The sequence below is a fragment of the Vanessa tameamea genome, chromosome 13, assembly GCF_037043105.1.
Source record: "Vanessa tameamea isolate UH-Manoa-2023 chromosome 13, ilVanTame1 primary haplotype, whole genome shotgun sequence".
In the NCBI taxonomy this organism is placed as follows: Eukaryota; Metazoa; Arthropoda; class Insecta; order Lepidoptera; family Nymphalidae; genus Vanessa; species Vanessa tameamea.
Window position 1 is genome coordinate 8,533,298 of NC_087321.1, and position 23,759 is coordinate 8,557,056.

Below are 23,759 nucleotides of genomic sequence, written 5' to 3' on the forward strand. Positions count from 1 at the left end.
AATTGGTTGTAATGATTTCGGTTTATTTTTTGTCACCGTCACGATAATTAAAACGATAAAACTATAACATAAATAAATAATGTAACGCAATTTAAAAATATATTGGGTAAGGCATTTTATTACCCATTGTTAAATTTTATTTTAATTATTTAGGTTGGAATATTTACAAATTTATATTCCGACATTTTACAAAACATGTATAACATTTCCTCAACACCGCATTTGCACAAGGGTGTTCTTTAGATATACGAAAGTCGGAGGTTCGATTCTCTGACCTTATTACTATTGTTTATCCCCACACCTAAAATATGACAACTATCAACCAATTTTTTTAGGTACATAGGGAAAAATTAAATCGAAAGCTATATAATAATACAGTTCGACGATCTAAAAGCCTTTATAAATAATATTAATTACATAATGAATCATTGGAAATCCCGTTTTACGGTACATTCGCGAAACAAACCGCAAAGTATACTAAATAATGATACCTTCGTTCCTAAACTAACAAGTTCGTTAATGAAAGAAAAACATGACTAAGAAACTTTTTTTAGTTTATTCTGTAGAAAAACAGTAATGGTCTAAACTGTGTCGCGGTGTAAGTGATGTCGGTAAAAATAATGTGATGACCGATTTTCGATCACGGAGGTCAATTTCCAAGTCTAGCCGTTTATGGTACAAAGTTGTGTATGCAAGTATAAGTTCACTCTTTATAAATCTCTCTGAAGGCAATTCGAACCGAACGTAGAGAATCAGGATCAACAGATCCTGCGCCTGATTCTCTACGTTACGTTCCTTCAGAGCACCTATTATACCACCAAATATAGAGCAATTGAGTATAGAAAAACTTAATCATCCAACAATTTTCTAAGTATTATATAGAGTAATATAGAGTATAATATTGCCAGGTTACCAGGATGCTACTGGGAAATTATTAACAGAAGAACTTCATACAGAAATTTAAGCCCGGTACAGCAGTCGGCGTGATAAGCGAACACTTCTAGGACTAAATTTGACTAAACTGAATTTGAATTCATTAATAGTTTAATTATTGAGTGCCTTTTTTTCTTTTTCTATGATAACTACTTAAATGTATATTAAACAAAATAAAAAAAACTGTATATATAAATATATTTCACTATTACAAGCTGTTATTAACTGTGTAACAATGATTACTATTTTACTTAGAGAAAATTCTATATAAAACTAAAAGACAAAAACACTTATTATCACCATTCTTTCTACAGTCAAATTATTGAGGCTCCAATGAATTATATAATGACTCAGAGAAATCCGGAAACCATTCACCTCATTATACCTAAACTAAGATTAATCACATTGTTGATCTGACTGCTGATCAAATGACCGGAGTTTATCGTAATTCCATTCAACCATTTACTTGTAGAATATTCAATGTAGTCGGATTTAATGAATGAAATGGACGTGAGGAATTTACATATTCAATAAATTAGCAAATGTATATAGTGTTGGTAACACGATATTTATGTATGTATATATGCCTCTTCAAAATATTATTAAAGTTTATAAAGACTTTATATAAAACAGGGGTCCCGCCCCGGCTTCGCACGGGTGCCATGCTCACTAAATATACTACAGAATGTCTTACAACGTTCACAGTTTTTCAGTCATTATACAATATTGATCTATATTAAATGCACAATGTATTTAAGGTGCTTAATTGGATAAGGATTAATGCTCTATTGCTTAAAATCGCTTCGAAAATCAATCTATCTATTAAAAAAAACAGCATCAAAATCAGTTGTGTAATTTTAAAGATCTAAGCATACACAGAGACAGACTACGGTAAGTGACTTTGTTTTATAGTATGTATATATATACAAAGTTTATTACATTGATTGCTTCATACAATTTTAAACAAATCTCTTCGTCATTGCTAACATAAAACAATAAATTACATTACGAATCGGTTTGCGACTTATATAAAAAATACATAATACAGTATTACAGCATATATCTGATTATTATTATATAAAAGCTTTCTATAAGGCCTTGTTATTTATTACAATTGGGCTTAGTATTTTATGTTTCAATTCAATATATTCCTCACAGGAAATACCTTATAGACAATGGGTAAATTCAATAACATCACAAAAATACGTTCGCTAGATCACAATTTCCCTAAAAAGGGACGTAGGCGCCACGACACGCTGCCTCTTCAATATGCGACCGATGTCGCTCACAGGAAACGACACGCATCGACGTAGACAGTTAGATTTACTAAGCAACACCAACGAATGACCTAGCTTAGCAGTTAACAACAGCTATTATTTTTCCATGATGTAAACGATATTAAAAAAAAGTCTAATCGAAGCTTTTCAAGTTAAAAAATATACAACTTTAAATTGATTGTCATTCATTTTTAAAAAACTAATAAAATACCTGATCCAGAGTTGTCATTGTTCCAGAACATAATAGTTGTATAGAATTTTAATAAATTGAACTAGTAATTATTACATTATGCGTATCTTATCCGAACCTCGAAGATAATGACGCAAAAAAAATAGTAATTGCTTTTTAAGACATTTTGTAGCCTTAGAGAAGTGTGATTCGAATTGCGAATTATATTGACTCTATGTATTTTAGTTAAACGATTTAATCGAATCGCTTCTGATTGGTTAGAATTATATCTCTATAATATCCGAAATAATTAAATAAGGGCTGTAATATTAATCATTATAAAATGTAAATATTCTAGACGGTTGACTTTGCATGTTATACTCGCAACGCATTTAAGCATAGTTACTCTACATAATTATAAATTACCAACTGTTATGATTGATTTTATTATTTTTTTCTTTTGTAGAAGATTAAAATATTATAATATTGTGTTTATGCATACAATTTGTATTTACTAACTACTAATACTAATATAAATAAAAAATATAACGATTTTTAACAATAAAAACGTAATCAATTCTATCTAATGATTTAATCGATTATCGATGCTACTGCCATTTAAATTTAGAAGAAAAATATCGATAAAATATAGTCAACCCTATTTTGAGCTTGTCTATTTATTTTTAAAATAATATCTTTTACCATACATATACTAAGCAGATTGACGGTTGTCAAATACGACACTATAATAAATTAGTTACACAAGAAATAAAACAATAAAATAAAGTGTTATATAAAGTAACCTTTGAAAATTGTTTTGTGCTGAATACTTTTAAAAATAAATGTGTTTTGTGATTATATAAAGATTTGTTTTGCTATATTATAAATCAAACTAGTGACAGCAGTGTAACATCAGTAAGGTGCTTTATATGTTTTTTCGTTTTTACCAAATACAACGAGGTTCATCAAACGTGATAGTTAAGTATTAATAAACTACATAATTAACAGAGTCAGACAATATAAAGTCTGTGTTTGCACATAACTTTTTTAACCAAGGTCATACCACACAAAATACGTCATTTAAATAAAAGCTTGCAACAAAAACCTGAATGTTCAAAAATTATCAGAATATCAGCCGTTGTTATTTAACTATATATAACTTGTTGATAGCTCTACATTCGATTCAAAATATGAACTGAATTCTCGAAACACGATTTTGTTAAAGATTATGGAGGAATGCAATAGAAACCTTCCACAGCTCGTGCGGACTGACGTCACGATAAAGATTTGGACACGTTAATCTACAGTTACACGATGATGCATGTTTGATTAATATCAAGAACTCATTAGTCAGTTACCTAACAAAAACATATAAGCAAACAAATCGGACTTGGCTCATATTTCATACCTGTTATGTATAATTTAAAGTAAACTGTATTTAAATAACTTACATATAATTATTTAAAATAAGCTTGTTAAAAACGAAATACAACGTCTACCTAATAACTGACAAGCGAGTAAGTTACTGTTCATTGCAGGTAGAGTAAATAATGTAAGAAATCATGTTTCGTTAAATGTAGACAAATTCGTTTCGTTTAAACTGCAAATATCAATTAGGTCAAGTTGTTTGACAAATATTTCTGTTCGAACAGAAATATTGTATCTAAGTAAAGGATATGATTATTCATTTCAGATGCAGTTGCATAAGCCCGGCTAGCTCAGTCGGTAGAGCATGAGACTCTTAATCTCAGGGTCGTGGGTTCGAGCCCCACGTTGGGCGTTAATTTTTAACTGGTGTTTTTGATAATAAAAACGTTTTATACAATTGAATGTTATTAGTTTTATAATAAAAGTAGTTGATATAAATTCTTATTTTATCAGTATAATTAATTACGTTCATTTTAACCATTAACATTAAGTACTAATAAACGTTGTATAGTGGGTGAATTTACACATTGATTTCTCTCCTTCTAACATCAGAACTAGAATATTAGAAAGAGAAAGACAGAGCATTATGTAACTTTACAACCGCTCTATGACGGTTACAGAAAAGGGAGAATGTAGATGCTTTTATTACATGTAATGTTAAGTACAAATAGTAATATTAGTAATTACGGCTAGCTCAGTCGGTAGAGCATGAGACTCTTAATCTCAGGGTCGTGGGTTCAAGCCCCACGTTGGGCGATTTATTTACTTATAAATTTATTTTGATGTACATTATATTCCGTAAAATTAAATTTATTACTTTTTAATGACAAATGAGTACATCATTGACATTACACTCATAAAACCAATAATTAAATTGATGCTCACACATTCGCAATAACAATATAATAACTTTATATTCTATATTAATTATAAGGTTTGTATGATAAAATATATCAACATCTACATTATATAATAACTAGTTTCCGCGCGCGATATCTCCTGCGACTTTTGTCTGTTTCTGTATCTCTGACAATGTGTATGAAAAATTTAATAGCGTAACTAGCAAACAAACATACAATTGCATATTTAAAGTTAAGATTCGACTCACACTAACACATGCGCATATACCAATTCAAAGCGTGCCCAAAAATAGGTTTTACTAAAAATACCAACCTTACAAAATTGAACATACCGTAAAAGATATGCATTACTTTACCAACAAAAAGAACTGGTAATTAAGGAAACACTTAAAGCTCAAAACGCATTTTGAGATAAGAAGCAATACGCTCGCATCTGATTTATCGTCTCCCACTAACCGGTTATCTCCTCTCATGTTTACTGCCTATAATATATTGAAATAGCAACTGATAAGCTCTTTATCAAACAGTTACTCATCTTCTTTATTGCAACTTTAAAACGACTTTAAAATAATTCATACGAAAACACTTTGTTTTAAGTCCAGATACCTCCGTTGTCAGAACCAGTGTATCGTAATTATTGATTAGATTTTCAAAGAACCTCTGTTTTAAAATAATTAAATAAACAAAATTCGGGATTTATATTCTATCACGTAGATCGAAAACTGGAAGGAATATTCTAATATAAGGAGAGTTTTGGAATGCATTTCCAAATTTAACCAGTCTCCATCTATAAGAAAAACAAGGAAATATTTTTTAAATGAAGTGTTTATATGGTATGTACATTTTTTAAGAATCAGAAATATTTATTTGTATCATTTTTGACTAAAATATCTCTCTCAGAAGTCGTGGTAACTATTTTTATAACGATCGACGATTTACTTTTCTTATTGTTTCAATCAAGATTTCACAGAATTCATAATCAACGTCAAATTACTTGCCTTGACTATTAACGCACAGCCAAAAATACATAGGTACTCTAGAAATTTGGGATTAACAAACGATTTTTGTAAATTTTATCATTAAGGAGGAAATGGGTGTGAATTTTACCCATATGAAGTCAATACTGACAACTAGTTTCTAACTTAACGAGAAATGATCATAATCATAAACATCGAAATTAATAGAATATTACATAAAAATTAAGAATTATTTATAAAAGAAATATCTATCATAGTTATGTTTATGATGTAAGTGCATTGTAATAAAGACTTGAAAACAGACAAGCTGTTTGATTACTTGATAGCCACCTTTTATATACGTTATTACACTGATCCACATTTGACACTAAAGCACATTTAAAGCATTACAAAGAATATCAAAATAAACCTTATTCAAAAGTACTTTTGCATCTTTTTTTCAGGATGTAAAGATACCACCCAGAAGATCAAGAAACTTGACATCAATGACGACTGACTCTATACTTTTAATGATCAATATAATCTTGAAACATAAAAGATTAGTCTTTACGATTTATATTTTCTCACAAACAAATTTTAACAACATAGCCCGAAAATGTCTGACTGCTGCGCGAAGCTGTCTTTTTTTTTTACCATTAAAGAAGAAGCTTTGGCTTTAAACATGCACATGTGAAAAAAATGTCACATCTGACACAAGGAATTCCACATTATATTTTCCACAGTCGCCTTCAGGTGTCCTAGCCATTTCGGCTCTTATAGATGTTATATTCTTTTGTTATAAGTGCTGACTACCCATACGTTTAGTATCGAATGTTACTATGCGCTTCATGAGATAAAAATGCACGGGATGCGACTTGTAATCGATTTTTATGTTGCATTTATAAAATTAATGCACAATGTGTCACAATAACTGAGTCATCACCGACAATTGTCTGGCTGTCTTTTGTATCTATTATATTACAATGGTAGCACAAAATAAGCATAAAATGCGCTTAAGTTAAGTCAGTATTCAATTTTTTTATTTTCTTATATCACTTGATTGAGCTTAAGAAAAATGTGCAAAGAAACGTCAGACATTTTACGTTTGTATGACGAATATCAATTATAATAACTAGTTTAGTATCTATAGCAAAATAAATTATTTATTATTTTCTCATAGTATCGTTGATCGGTATTATATATAGTCCATCATCGACATCATTCTACACTTTTGGCCTCATTTTTATCCTATCTATTAGTTCGCAATGTTTTATAAAACTGACAGAAAAAAGTCAGGTATTTGCTTGCCTGATACTTCTGTTATAAGTTATAAAAACCATAATTGATAATTGACGTATGCACTCAATACAAAATTTTCGGGTTTTTTTTACTGCAAAGTTCGCTTTTAAATCTTTAGATCTGATTATCGACGAGTTATTCGCGGAGTTCTTGTCCTCTAATTTTAAATCTCATGATCCGATTATATTAACCGTTGTATTGCATAAGCATGTGACGCCTTGGAATATTAAAAATACACTCGTAAAAGTTCCGCTACACCGTCATGTAAAACAATAGGCCGCCTACATGCTCGAGATTATACAAATTCCACCAACGCATTCTTAACGCGTACATAACATATGATCATCTTCGGCTCCTTGTAATACAGTACAGAGAGATGAAAATAATTGCATTAACTTAAAGTAAAAACTGCAACATGTTACAAAAAGTTTACTTTTTGCTAACAGTGGCTTAGCGAAATAATTTTATTAAGTAAATTTGTGTCAACGACGTTAACGTACTTCAATTTTCTTATAGTTATACTTAATATATAAGAATTTTTTTGGTTAATATTATTTAAGTAGTTTATGATTAAACGATTACTGGAACCGTATAAGCATTCTTCCGCCCACAGTCAACATCTGAGCTAAGTATGACTTGGTTTCATAAACGAAAGTCACGCGGGATCGTATTCATACCGTTACGTGCGATTTCAGTACGTGGGACGTGTCCTAGGTGCGTTGGAACGGATTATCCCTTAACTGCAATACCGTGCGTCATGAGTTTCGGATATGGACTTGTAGGGTGCGGCGTTGAAGGATTTATATCCGTTGGGTCTCAATTGTTTAAAGCGAGTTTCTACGGATTATTTAACGTCGTAATATCTTACTTGTGTTTCTTAGTTGTCCCAACACCCTTTTTATATTCAATATGTTTCTTCAATTCTGGTATTTGATTTGTATTTCTTTTCGGAATTAGTTATTAATCCTTGATGGTAGGGTTTTGTGCAAGTTTGCGTAGGTGCCACATACTCATCAAATATTCTATAAGCAAGCAATCTTCGTATTGTTGTGATCCGATTTTAAGTATGAGTTATCCAGTGTAACTAGTGGAGGAGAGTGTAGTATTGGCGTTGTAAGGAATGGTTAATATTTCTTACAGCCCCAATGTCTGTGGGCGGTGGTGACCACTTACCATCAGAGGGCGTATTTGCCCGTCCTACCTAAATCATAAAAAAAATTGAGGAATTTATCAGACCGTATAGAAATTTATTTTTATTGCAAGTTAATAGCGAACACAGTCCACAGAGCATTACAAAAAAATAACAGACCATACATGTCCCTCGTTCCTTGTCTCCTCTCCTATTAAGGAAAGATGGCTTCGGAACTTATCTCACAACGAAACAAATTAACGTTAACATAATTTAGCTTCAGATACCATTAAGAAACGCAACACAAACCATCATCAAATCATAGTCTTTAATTTAAATGCTTCACTAACTAGTAAGTACTTAGTCAAAAATTTAAATAAGTGTAGTAAGAAAATATGGAGAATAATTATTTTCATATTTAATATATGTAGTATAATAGTAGTATTTTTAATTATAAAATAATTGTTTTTTTTTTTTAATTTATAATGTTATTATAACCTATTACTGTGGATAAGCTTGTTACATAGGTAAGCATATTATAGCCTATTAAAATTTTGTGCGATAATGCCACCTAGTAGCGAATAGCAACAATATGTGGTGAGTAACTTTACATAGTTATGGGTTGTACGTAGAGATGGCGCTGTCAATATTTTTTAATTATGCCGAAATAAATTGAGTACATTGTGTTCTTATGTTGTCTATTTTTTCAACGTTAACTTTTTACAAACAGGAAATAGAAATTCACAATTTAATATTAATTGAACTTTCAATAGTGTGTAACGAAAACCAATAATTCCTAGTTTTGACAGTTTGTATTAATAAATATTTTTAATTCGATACTGTTTCAAATCGTGCTTACTTTCTAGTTATTTTTTATCAAGCAAATTGAAACACAATAAAAAAACTATATATTTATTTTAAAACAAAAAATAAACCCATCAACTTAAAAACTAAAAAGAAAAAATATATTAAAATAAGATGCATCGGCCGGGAATCGAACCCGGGCCGCCCGCGTGGCAGGCGAGCATTCTACCACTGAACCACCGATGCTTACATTTAAACGTGCAAAAATGAAATAATGATAGAAAAATACCAGTGATATTCAAATAATATTTATTTTACTAAAGAATTTCTTAAATAAAATTAAACAACTACTACTAGAATATTTAGGCTATTTATGAGATTTACTACTTCAGTATCATTATTTTAGTTACAGCATCGACGTGTATTATTAAATCGTTTTTTTTAAGGTTTGACCTGTGGTAGGGGGGAGCCTTTTACAACTTACCCTACCCAACTACCCTTACCTTTACCTTTTACCAATAATATTATCCATTTTTATATATATTTTTTTCTTTTTTCATTTTCCGGTTTGCACATACCTAATACTTTGGCATGACCGATGTTTCAAAGATCGGACGCAACACGGACGATATTCTATCAGTGTGGCTCTGACAGGGATATAACTACCCTACATACGCTCGAGTTATGTCCCGCATGAAAAATGGAGGTGTAGGATCTGATTTACGAAGTTGAACAAACTCTGCCTGTGAGAAGTGGTGTTAGAGATTGTCCGTAGATCGACTCGACATAGTAGAATCGACGTGCAGTTGTGTAGTCTCCTTTTGTACCACGCTCATGGTCCAGTAATAGACAACAACGGAAAAAGACGGATGCTACTACCGAAATGACAAGCTTGAAAAAGTTTGCGACGCTAAGATGTTTCCTTTTAGCGGGACATAACTTAAGTATAAAGATTTTTAAACGTCTTTAATCAAAGTTAGACCAAGGTTAAAATTTACTAAAATTTGCGATACAATGCTCATATCATATTAATCAATCTTTAAAGCTTAATATTTACATAAATAGATAATAGATAATAGATACCTGCCAAAAAAAAAAGAATTACCATTAGTTAATGTTATATACCTACAACTCTAAGAAAATAAGACTGAATATTGAAAAAAAAAACAAACGATTAACTTATCTAAAACTATCCGCTTACTATGAATCTATAATAAAAAAACATAAAATTGTAATTTATAGTCCACGGCTATTATTTTTATTGAGTTCAAAGACCTACAATATTAGTATATTATAATGGCAGTCAATTATTAAATACATATATTGATTTTGACTTGAAAACATAACAGCGTACGAACAATACGGTTTTAGGGAAGAATATACCACAATCCCTGATTAAGCCAGGACTCTCTCAAAACATAGGTACATACGAAGCATAGAAAGCCCCTAGGAAGCGGAAAGCAATCGGTGTGTTGTGTGAAATGTCTATGGCCTTCGAATTTTTTGAATTCGATATTCTAAACAATAAATTAAATAATCAATGCACCTAAAGAGGTTTTAGTTAAAATGATTAATGTTACCAGATCTGTTGAAATCTTAACTCAGTGACAGAATTGAGAAAGTGCTATAAATAGTGCGATATTTTAAGTATGGTTTACTTTTTATTTAACATGCAGCTGTTGATAGTTATTCTTTTTGCAACCAAACAGTTTCGATGTATGGTCTCACATAGAAACGTTGTTCTTTTAATAGTAAATGTGACTGTTTTCAAGCCCAAAAAAAATTACTAAAATTTGCGATACATATCATATAAATCAATCTGTTTTTTTATGGTAGTGGAAATTGTTGTTTACACGAAATATTCGTCGGTAAAATGCTGTAAAGATATATAGATTACAGATCTTTATATTTACCAGAAATTACTAATCCATAATTATATAGAAAAGCTACTTAGGATTAACGAAAAAAATATAATATATAAAGTATAAACATTATAACAAATATTAAAGATAACATTATAACAAATATTAAAGATAACATTATAACAAATATTAAAGATATCCACTGCTAAAACTTTTCACTATAACTTCTGAGAAAATATTTACTTACAAGTAGATACATACCATAAAGACATTTCGCGATTTTGATGTGTTTCGAAGTCGTTTCGTGAAGATTTATATCTCTGCTCACGAATTGATACGCTGTCAATAAACGCTTTATGGGAAAATACAGTTATCTCGTGATTCAGAGAAGAGATCATAATAGAGCAATAAACACCTATATCTAGTATCGACCACAACAGAGGTGAAGTTAATTTGCATAACATTTATTTAAAAAGGATCGTAAAGCTTAAATCTATTTTACTTGAGATTAAGTGTTCGAGCTATAACCACAATATAAATAACATCAATTAGATAACCTATACCTACATAGACTGTCATATTAAGTGCCTTTTCATGAAATATGTAGCTAGAGGGATGGGCAAATTGTCCACCTGATGGTAAGTGGTCACCACCGCTCATAAACGTTGGTGCCGTAAAATATTTTATTCATTCCTTACATCTCCAATGCACCATTGACCTTGGGACCTAAATTATTATGAGTGAGTGGTAGCTACCCAGTCGGGCTTACACAAAGACCTACCACCAAGTAATTAGTTTATCTGCCTTTATTACATTCAACATAAAATTTAACATCGATATACCAATTTTATTATTTTAGTTGAAGGCAGACAGGACGACGTTTTTATATGTGACTTTGGCCCAAAGCATTATCGTCAATTCCATCCACGGAACTTAGATAATATGTTCCTTGAACGTAATTCCTGGAACATCGTGTATTAGGAATTCAAGAGTAGAGCAGAAGTATTTTCGTCTCCAACCGAATGCTATGAAAGCAAAGCTACGGGTATAGTTAATAATAGAATAAAAATAAGAAAAAACTTTATTTGAGAGGAATATTTTACAATTTAAAAAAGTATGTACATACATTACAAAAATAGATTAAAAAAAAAACAATACTTGATCTAAAAAAAAAAAACAACAATAAAGAGAAATTAATTAACATCTGACGACTATAATCATGACCAACACTGATTTTACAAAAAAATTAATTAAAATGTATTTATGACAGGTAAGAACATAAAATCCGACAACTTATTGTTTACGGAATATTAAAAATGACATGAATATTCGATTGGAATATACAGTAGATAAGTAAGTTGTTTTACGTCATTATCATAATGTCACATCTTTTTCATGGCCTGTTGGACCTCATTATACTTGGTATGAATAAGAACTCGCCTCGGCTTCGCATTGAAACATTTTATATTTTTATCTCTTGTATTTTTCGGTATAGAAATAATCGGTCTCTTCGCCCGTTATAGATTGTACGAACACCGGCCCAATACACCTTATCCTGTTTCTCATTAAAGGAACATCCTACAAAATATCCCTCATCTAGTCATAGTCCTCTCTTTGTCCCTGGTCAAAGTCCTCGCTGCTACGATGCGGGTTCGTGAACGTGACAGATTTTCACTTCTGAAAATGTTCGCCTTCACCGTCGAACAAGAGATTAATTAGAAAAACCCGAGTTTTCAATTAAAATTCACATGTAACAACTACTGGGCCATCATGGTATTTCTCATACGTACTATGTAATGAATATATGATATATAGTATGTAAGCTCGCATAAGTTTAGACGTAATGTTAAATGTAATTCGCGCTAAATCGTAATGAGTAATTTTTAAATTTTATGTTAGGCGATAGATTGTTTTGGCTCCTTATCTATAAAAAAATCTCACACTATTTAAAGGGAAGGTTTATAATAATTTTACTATGTAACATATATACAGTATTACGTAAATTATCTATGACAGTACCCGAGAAATTAATCATAATATATTACGGCCTACTGCCTAGGTTAAGTACCTACACACGTACAACAGTTATTACCGTGCAGCTGCGCTGCGTCGACTGTCCCACCTCTGCCTTGGGCATGGCAAAATGACTTATAGACTTGCTTCTTTATTTTCTTTATTTGGACGTTGGTTATATAAAACTGTTCTTTGGCAGAGCTCTGTAATAAAAAACTAACCTAGATATTGGTCAAATCTTTCATAATGCCGAATCATTTCATTAGGGTTTAACAAAATACGGCTTCCGCATACTAACGAATTCACCTGGAAAATATATAGTTTATATGGGTATTAGATCCCTTTAATAAAATAAACCATTGCTTATCAAGAACATTTACATTATTAAAAAAAACCCTATCTTTTTGACTAAGATGATTTTTAAAACCTCATCGTATCTCCTAAGCCTGTACCAATAACCACTTAAACTAAGTCCTTTAACAGCGAGGTATGTACCTACAGGATAAATTAACTAGGTCATATCGTGACCTAGAATTTCGCAGCTGACTGTCCTCACTAGTTTAACTTTTTGTTAACAGTACCAGCTAAGAAACAAAATATACTTTTGGTATATTGTGTCTCTAGCTAGGTTAATTTGATGGTACAAATATTTGTCACATTTAATTCGTATCGTATATTCAAATTATTATATATTAAACTAGGAAAATTGGTAACGTCAGATAACAACAAAGGTTTAGGTTTAAACAAGAAGTCAATCAACTGGTGTAGGTAAAAGTTTGAGAAACTGTTGTTTCCAAAAAGTATATTTTAAGAAATGTTAAAAATATCATAACAGATTTTACTACCAGTTACTATGTAATTTGATATTAGTGAGAACACCGTGACTTATGGTCGCTACAAATGTACAGTCTGCAAAAAAGTATTCATTCGTCTATGTCTGTGACTATTTATCGCGTGCGGCTTCACACGCTTGTGGTGCGGGGATTCGAGCAGGATTAAGACTACGACCTTGGGTTAGTACAACACTAACCCAATGACCCAGCCTTAATACCATTATTCGACGTGACCTTTCAATCAAGATGAGCTATTGTAGCTTCATTGTATAATTGTTACCTAAATATACGTATATATGAAAACTATAACAAATATTATATTTTACTTATTTGATAGATTTCAATGGTTCAAAAGTAAATTATTTTAAGACGAAGACATTAGAGTATTTATAATAATGTGTCTCGTATTTTTAATAAATTTGATCTTTCGTAAATAATATGTCCATAATAGTTAATAGTAAATAAATAAACGTTCGTAAAAAATGTTATAAATATATTTTTCATTTGCCAGTATCGTGACTGTACAAAAAACTTTTTTTATGCGTTCATATTCACACGTAATAAATGTGTACGTGATATTAATATTGTACGAAAAGCTAAACATATGATATCATCTTCCAAAAAACAAAATTCGATATCATACTTCACAATAAGAACTAAGAAATAAGAAAAGTAAGCAATATAGATCACAATGATGCTATTATTATTTTTATTCATGTTAATCTTCAAAGTTAGATCGGAATGTAATCGGGATATATGTAAGTTACAAAAATTGCCTCCTGTTTGTTTACTCTTATTCCTAATGTATTTTCTATACATCTATATTAACAAAATGCTCGAAAATGAAGATATTATATATATATAAGCTGTCTAAAATTACACTATGTACTTTTTTTATGGATTATGAAACATACGTACAGGTAGTAGTGACTGCATAGTTTCAGACATATAGAATGATTTTTGGAAATTCCTACCTATAATTCTCTATGGTTCTCTTTTTAAATGTGTTAAATATCAGTACCAAAGAGTATCTATATGTACATAAATATACGAAGGCAAAACGGCACAGTACCGTTATTTTCTCTTTTTGCCAAGCGATTTTTTTTTACTGAGCATAAGTATTAACGTAAAACAATAACGTACTGACAGTGACAGGGGAGCATTTAAAAATATTTCTCGAATGGGCAATTCTAAAAAATTCCGGGCAAAAGGCTAAGGTGAATTAGTCTTTAACAATTTCCGTTTCATTTTCTGAGCACACGATAATGTAAATTCATACGCTAACATTATATTTCGATGCCGGTATATGTATGGGTTTTAATTTGATTATTCCATTAACATATCGTTTCATCAACATTGAGTGCTATTTTTTTTTATTTGACTATTTAAGTGCTTGGTGTATATTCATGAAACATCACAATAATTATTATTATAACACTTATATTATATTATGTTCATAACACGAACATATAATTTTAAACATATTACGAAATAATAAAATGATTATAAATATATTTACTCTCTTTAATCAATTTTTTTTATTATTGTTATTTGACAAAATTATCTTACTCTTAAATTGTAAAGCCTACTGGTTAGTTATAAAACACTTAAAAGAATAAAAAATGGGGTTACGTTGAAAAACTTCGTTTTAGGTAGATATAACAAAGAAGTGATTCTTCATAAGCCACACCGCGTGGATGGCTGCAATAATTATGTGGGCGTTCTGCAAAATAAAATACACTGTATTTCCATTACCATAAAATTGCAATATATTATTCATTCACTCATATAAAAATAAACGATCGTAGATTAGTGCAAACAGGATCACCGCTCTAGGTTGTTTCTAAGTTTCTAATCGCAGAATTTTCGGAAAATTTACTTGGCTGTTCATTTTATTTAAAAGTCATAAGAATCCAAAACCAAACTAACTTAGGGGTAAGGTTTTGTTATAGGTTTCTTTTCTATGGTCATACGTTCATAAGTTGGAGAGAAGTTATGTCTAACTACGAATGAAACTTGGCATGCCGTTTTATTGAATTAGGTAGGTAAGCCATCTGAGATTACTGCAATATTGCAATAACATTTAAAGACGCTGAAAATCAATTAAGAGTATTGTATAATTCACAAGTTTCTAGAGCGTGTTTATAGCGAACTTTTTAGTCTCTTTTTTTTCGTTCCTCTCATGGTAACGCTCTAAATTGTTAAAATCTAGTTTTGATAAATATTTTTGTTTTATTTAAACAAAAGCAACGTTATTCTAATTTAATTCTGATTTGATGTCATGATCAAATTAATCATAATTATATAACATACCTACCTATTTAATAATATAATTCCATTATAATTCTACATAAATTGAAGACATATATTATTTCATTTTATTATTGTGTTATTTAATAAACAACGACAATAAAAAAATATATTAGTACTTAATTATTTTCTGCTTTCAACTAGCGTAAAAGAAATGTCATAATAAATATCTCCATAATGAAATGAATAAATCAATTAGCTACATAATAGAAATCATCACTACAAACAATAACCTTTAATCGCTAGTTATCATTGTTTACATTACATTAGTTTGTTTTTAGCTCTGGAGCAACTCAGTCACGCTAAACCTAGAAAGTGAATTGGTATAACGTAACCGACCACGTAGAATTGCTTCATTAATACTAGTGGAACAGTAAATACTTGTATTAATTCCGATTTGGTTGGTTTATGCCGGTGCGTTCCTATCTGTGTGACAGCTTTTTTTTACATCCAGCCAGTCCGGCATCTGGCGTGGCGTGGAGAACGCGCTTGTGTTCGAAATTTGAATATCGCACGGAGGGAAAATACGTGCAAATTATTTTAGATATTAAAACGATTTATTAGAATGATTAAAAATAACTAAAAATATTGTAAATATTAGCTCTAAAGTGAAAATATATTTCTTTAAATTGTTACAAAATAATAAAAAAATTGCACAAATTTTGAAAACATCTGACTACAAGTTTTTTTTAATTAAACGTAAGTATTTTTTTATTTTTATTGAGGATAATTAATAAAAAAAAATATTTATTTGATTTCATGTTTGTTTCTTGATTTTTAAATTAAGCATTAAATTAATTAATAATAAAAAATATAATATTAAAAAATATATAATTGAATGCTTAAGGTTAAAATATTATTTGCTAGGTATATTCTTGATTTTACTGGTATAATAATAGCAGCAGTTTTTATTTGCAATTAAATAAAATAAACATATAATAAACAGATATTTATGTCTTTAAGTTCATAAACGGTATTTTGTTTTATAAATAAAATAAACGAAAGTCTATATGATTTCTAACTTTCATTGATTTAACTTCATTTAACATTTATATTATGTTGTCGTTGTTTGTCAAGCATATCATAATGAATAATATTTATCAATACTATAATTTAATACCTACCTATGGTTAAAAATATACTTATCAATTTATATTAATTTGGTTATTCAAATGTTACCATTTATAAAAAATAAAATGTTTTTAAGGTCGTTACTTTTTGTTCTATTGTTCTAAATTAATATAAGGACATTTTAAATTCACGTGAAAAAACAAAACATCCGAGATCGTGGTTTCGATGTCCGACACCTTAATAGCAATGAACTCCTTTAACCTATTTAATTAGGTAATTTAGAGATGCCGGAAAATAAAACTAATAACATGAAAACATCATAATTTATATGTTTGAAGTCCGTTCAACTTTGTAGCAATAATTTTTTAATAAAACGACAGCTCCACTTAGTATTATATTTTAAAAAGTAAATTAAATTATAATTTAATTAATATCACTTTTGTTTTATTATTTTAATTTCATAAAATTAAAAAAAGAGGTTTATTTAAAGAAGTTCATACTTAAGACAATTAAAATAAATTAAACAACATTAGAACATTTTTAAGAAACTGGTATTTAAGTGCTCTGGACTATAAATATTTATTTACTAGTGATAAATAGACGACAACTTCGCTTTTAAAATGTCAATATTTTTATTATTCATTTTCTTTAAAGTGTAGAATAGACTTAAAATACTCATTACTGAGTAGCTTTGATTATATCATTTTTGATTAGAATTACGAGCACGATTAATGGACAACCATCGAATCAAACCGAATAATAATATTATACAGTTAAAAATGCTTAAATTTAATATGTTAACATGTTTAGTAGATACACCAGTATATGTTTGTTATTATTGTTGTAATAGTTTTATACCAATATTCAGCTAAAAAAACTGTCACGGGTTTCCTTATGCCTGAAAATAATTGGTGACCCTTCATAAGAACCAGACTGCATTGAGCTCTGCAATAAAAATTTTTTATACAATAGCTAATGGTTCACATTGTTCGATTTTAGTTAAGCAATATTTAGTATACAATAAAATTTCAAATGAAAAATGAAAAAAATGAAATGAAAAACTGAATCAATAAATGTGGAAAAAACAAAACATAATCCATAGATTTTTATAAGTTCCACTTGATTGAAAATATGTTCAGAAGATTCAAATTGACACTTTGACTTGTGCGAGCGCTGACAAAGAACACGCGAAAAAGGAATATTTTCAAAAATATATATACATAGTTTCATAGGTCTTAAAAACATTCTATTCTTGCAAGCGCACTAATTAAAAAGAATTAGCAATATTTTTAATCATGATAAATTTAGCAATACAATCTATATGTCTAGGCATTAGCTTGAATAACATAAGTCGTAATTATTGTTAGCTTTTCCAATGTTTCACACACATCGAAAACAGTATGAGAAGTAAATGTATATTACATCAATGCTTTCCAGCAGCATGATATTATAAAATATAAGCTACGACACAGCAAATTTATTTTATTTGTTATTGGATAATATTTGTGTGCACAGAAACACGACCTTATGTTGCCTGCCAGTTATCTTTTTTGAAAATCGTAAGGAAGAAACGAGTTAACCTCGATATAAATGGCAAAGATTTACAACGATTTAAATTGCATTTTTATCGAATGAAGAATTAAATTGAGTCTTCCCACGAACAATTAAATTGTTACATTATTATTTTATTCGACAAAATTTATTTATGGTCGTATTCAAAATATTACTGAAGCGAGATTCATTTTAACTTTTTAGCATAGGTACCTACTAATGTTAATAATAGAATGTAGACAAAATATAGACAATATTTATGAGAATTATAGAGTACGTACTTACGCGATATTCAACAAACATATTAATTACTAGTTCAAATTCGTCTGTGTGTTAGAGGTGGCAGTCGTAAGTTTTTAGAAAAAAAAACTATATTTTCCCTTGGGCATAGACTTTGCTTCGTACCAAATTTCATCAACTTCGGTTCAGTGGTTTAGTAACAACAGACGTAACAGACTAACAGTGACTTTTGCGTCTATAATACTAATATTATAGATGTTACTGTCTTTATATATCTATACTAATATAGATTGGTATTTAAGTTTTATGTTAATTTATATTACATTTGTAGTATTAGCGAAATCTAAGTTAAATATATATGTAATAGATATTTATTAGGTCACCCTTTTATTTAATAAAATATCAAAATAAATTAACTTACAAAATCTGAATACGAAAAAAACATATTAATATCCGATGCACATCGAACTACACTTAATTTGTACATAACATGTTTTTGTTCTGAATACATATGAGTACATTATATAATTCTTCCGCGTTTTTAAATCAACTTACGAAATTCAATTGTACTTTAATATATTGCATTTATAAATGATTGAAGTCGAAATGATAAATAATAATCAACTTAAGTGAAGAGTGGAAATTAATTAATATTATTTAAAATAATCGAAAAAGAAATAAAAGTCTTATATTTAAACCTTATATATATTTTTTTTTAATTTAAATTAAATATTTTAGGATATTTATTACACAAGGCTGTTTACCTTAACCTATACAGCAATTACTCGCTGTTGTCTATATGTAAATAATTAACAACAATTTTTAAGCAAAGTTTTGGTTATTCCAACACTCTCTTCGACCTGGCCATCACAAGGCTTACAAGACCTTAAATCCATCTTAAATAAGCTGTACATTCACTTCAAAAGAACACACTTAAGGTCGTGGGTACAACTTGTGTATTTAATATTAATTCGAAATTCACACGACTTAACTGTGCTAGATGAATCTCATTCATTTATTCTAGATTTAATCAGTGGCTTTCTGCAGTCCGTTTGGATAGGGCACAAACCACTCGTATATGATTCTAGCGCCAAATATCAATACACAGTGTATTGTTATTTGGCTGTGGCTTTGGATATATCGCTGTGTTCCGGTTTAAATGTTGAGTGAGTCATTTTAATGATAGCTGCACATGAAATATCACATCTTCAATCCTATGGATGGCGGCGCATCAACGGTGTACACAATGATTTATAGTTTTTGCAATGTCTATGGATGCGAACCATGAGTTGATAATTTGATCGAAATATTAACAAAAGGCATACAAAAAAATACTTACATATTCCAATATATATACATCTAAATCACAGTCTTCACTGTTGTTAAATGAAGATCTTGAAATTAGTATTTCAAACATCTCATTGATATTATTCATATGTAATGTAGAATATATTTAATATTTTAGTCTTTAGGAAAGTTATGTATTTTTGTTTTCTTTCCGTAAATTTTATCTCTATAATTCTCTATAACGTAGAAGTTTGATAAGAATGTAATTTTGGCTTCTATAAGAGTAAGAAAGTAGAACACAAAACTACTGTTTACAATCTCAATTTCATACATTGTCATAAATTATATCACCATAGACCGTCCGCCTGACTGTGTATCTTTATTCTTTACGCTGTCAGACTTCTCTGTTAAGTTTTAAACTTTACTGATGTAATATAATGTAATTATACTAGCATTCCATTGAAAGGCGATCGAACCCTCGACTACTCTGATATATATTATCTCAAAATATGTGCAACATGGCTTGCTATATATAACGATGTTCGTCCTGAAACTTAACCTTTGTGTCAAATGTATTAGTTAGTAATTTTTGCGTGTATTCGGAAAAAAACAAAAGAATACATATCTTTACAATAAAAGCATGATTTCAAAAGATAATATATTCCGGTGTACCTAACATTTTCTTTCGCTTGCTAATAACGTAACCTCTCGAACCCCTCATCCTTAGTATTACAGATAAAATTAAATTGTACGCATATTTCTGAATCACGACTTACACGATCTGAGGAATGAATTACAACGAAATAATTATAATGGTAAATAATAAAATAATTATAGTGGTAGATAATTGTATATTAGGATTTCGTTAGAATTTACTAATCTGTAAAAGTACATATTACATATTCATAAATTTTCCGATTATTTCTTTTATAGGTATATAAACTACAATAAATAAAAAAATGAGATATAGAAATAGACTTCCTTATATACTAAATAATTGTAAAAAAATACATTTAAAAGATTGCTTTTCCAAAAATACTGTAATTTAAATAATACATTGAAATTTATGTTTCTCATGATAGTTCACACGGTTCACACTTCACCTCAAAGTCAAAATATATTTTTTATATATCATACAGTCCTCATTAATAATAAATAAAATCGTTCGTAAAGAATCACTTTATCAAAAGGGTTAGTAAAAAATTATGGCTCAAATACAATTTTTGGTAAGTATAGGAGCTCTATAAGATCAACTTTTTTTATTTTTTAATGATATAACGTCAGTAAACAATCAGATTCTTATCCAAAAACTACTTCGAAACGCCGATCCTCATAGACGAGGAAGTTAAACACTACTTGATAAACGAACAAACGATGTAAATAGGTCGCAATTTGTTTACATCTACAATGTAAGTAGTAATCTAAGAATCGAGCTTTCAGTCTTTAGTATGCCCGACAAATCACCATATCGATGTGGGACAAGTGCTATAAACACTGACACGCTATATCAACTAGCTCGAAAGGAATACTAAGTTTTAAATCAAATTAGACGTGTATCATTTTACGACAAACGCGGATCATGTTCAGTATACATAATATGTCGACATAAATAGATATACCGAATCTACAAAGTCAAAATATCAAGGTCCTTGGGTGTATTTATATTTTTAAGAGCCATTGGTGAGTCCTACCTAATGTCCAAATTTTCATTTTACAAGGAACTTATAGCACAATTATAAATCATATTTTTGTCTTTACCAAAAACGAAACGTTCTATATCTATAAATAAATAAATTGAACAAACAATTGATTTAGGAATAATATTTGGTAGGTTTGGTTAGAATATATAAAAATTATTGACCTATGCTTCTGTAAATTCGATATGTTCGCAGAATAAGAATTTGTCTTTTGAATAGTTTCTGAAACAGATTTCGTAAAATAACCATTTGTCAAACATGAGGTAATCTCAATTGATTTATGTAAAAACACACGGTAATAAATATATAACTGCAAACACATTGTGTGTGTTTTTGCATATTAAACGGATGTATTTAAACATAACTAAAGTAATAAAAAATAAAACAAATTGCGTAATAATTAATAATAAAGAGTAAATAGCAATGACATATAAACAGAAGAACAGACATGATCATAAATAAGTAAGCTGTACGATTACATTCTAGGATTGTTAAGGAAATGGCATTGGTATATGGATGCTATATTGTTAATATAAGATTTTATGAGGTGCTTGACGCTTTGTTACCAAGATACGGTATTCGATAACGCTAAAAGCTTGTTACAGCTAACGAAACCTATCGTGTTTGCTGGGAGTTTAAACTGGGTCATTATGTTAAGTCTCCTGCGTACAATATCGACGGTTAAATTAGATTAGAAAAATGTAACCGATACAAAATTTTCAATTAATGTATCCGAGCAAAGTTCAATTTGACATTTACTCGTAATTTATAGTATTATTACTTTTACTTTGTTTTACAACTTTTGTTGTCTCATTAATTATGGTGTCGTTTCATTTTTAAGATATTAATTACCTTTTAATTATTTAACGACATGGCTACTAAATATTTTTAAAAAGAGCTTAACTATTAAAACGATAAAAACAACGGTTAGGCAAAATAGGTTAAGTGGAAACTAATGCGTGGCTATTTGTGCTCCTTATTCCGTAAAGAGACCGTTTGTCAGGTCAATAGCTCTGTCCATTAGCACTTCATTATTTCATACGTGACGAAAAGGTAAAATTCATTAACTTTGCTATAACTAAACCTGCACTGCCGCCACTCAGCAAATACCCTTTTAAATAACACACATGCGGCAAAGCACATATGCACTTGGTAATATCTCCAGATATTCGCACGGATTCCATTATTTATTCAGCAATATCCATATCTGCCAAGTTGCAGGTTGTAGAATATTATATTTTGTATAAAAATGAGAATTTAAAATTAACTCAGTTTTGTAAATAATTAAATCTAAACGTCAATTACAAATAAATGTGATGTATTTAGTACCACACAGCAGCAAAGAACTCTGAAAACGATACCAAAATGACTACTTAAATGTTGCAAAACTGAAACCTGAATCTGCTATGTATGGTTAATTAGAAACGTTCTCGTGTAGTTGTATTTACATATTTAGATACGCAATATGTGATTTACTCATAAGTGATTTCTGAGAATAGCTGGGCAAAAGATGTACTGCACAATTATGTCCGCAAACACAGGTGTACTCCGGACCTTCACTCTCATAATCCGATGATACGAAAATCTGACACACCCGATGAAAGTTCAGGCATACTATCTACGGCTTAAGACGAAATGACCCTTATCACCCAGTGGTCAGAATGCGTACATCTTAACCGATGATGGCGGGTTCAAACCCAGGCAAGCACCACTAAATGTTCATATGCATAATTTGTTTTTTATAATTCATCTCGAGTTCGGTGGTGAAGGAAAACATCGTGAGGAAGCCTGCATGTGATTAATTTCAACGAAATTCTCCCACATATGATTCTACCTACCCCCATTGGAACAGCGTGGTGGAATATGCTCCTAACCTTCTTCTCAAAGGGAGAGTAGGCCTTAGCCCACCAGTGGGAAATTTACAGACTGTTACTATTATTATATATCTACGGCTTACCGTACTTTCCGAGGCACATGAGTTATTAAATTAAACAGGAGAATTGAAACTATTAAAAATTCCCTTTACTTAATCGTAAACTT

The 23,759-nt window shown here is 29.9% G+C and overlaps 2 non-coding genes across 2 annotated transcripts; one reads left to right on the plus strand and one right to left on the minus strand.

Annotated features, from left to right (window-relative positions):
- The first annotated feature begins 4,086 nt into the window (after positions 1 to 4,086).
- Positions 4,087 to 4,159, plus strand: Trnak-cuu (transfer RNA lysine (anticodon CUU)). The gene has a single exon. It is a non-coding gene; the product is annotated as a tRNA-Lys (tRNA).
- Positions 4,160 to 9,030: 4,871 nt separating this feature from the next.
- Trnag-gcc (transfer RNA glycine (anticodon GCC)) lies at positions 9,031 to 9,101 on the minus strand. The gene has a single exon. It is a non-coding gene; the product is annotated as a tRNA-Gly (tRNA).
- Positions 9,102 to 23,759: the final 14,658 nt, after the last annotated feature.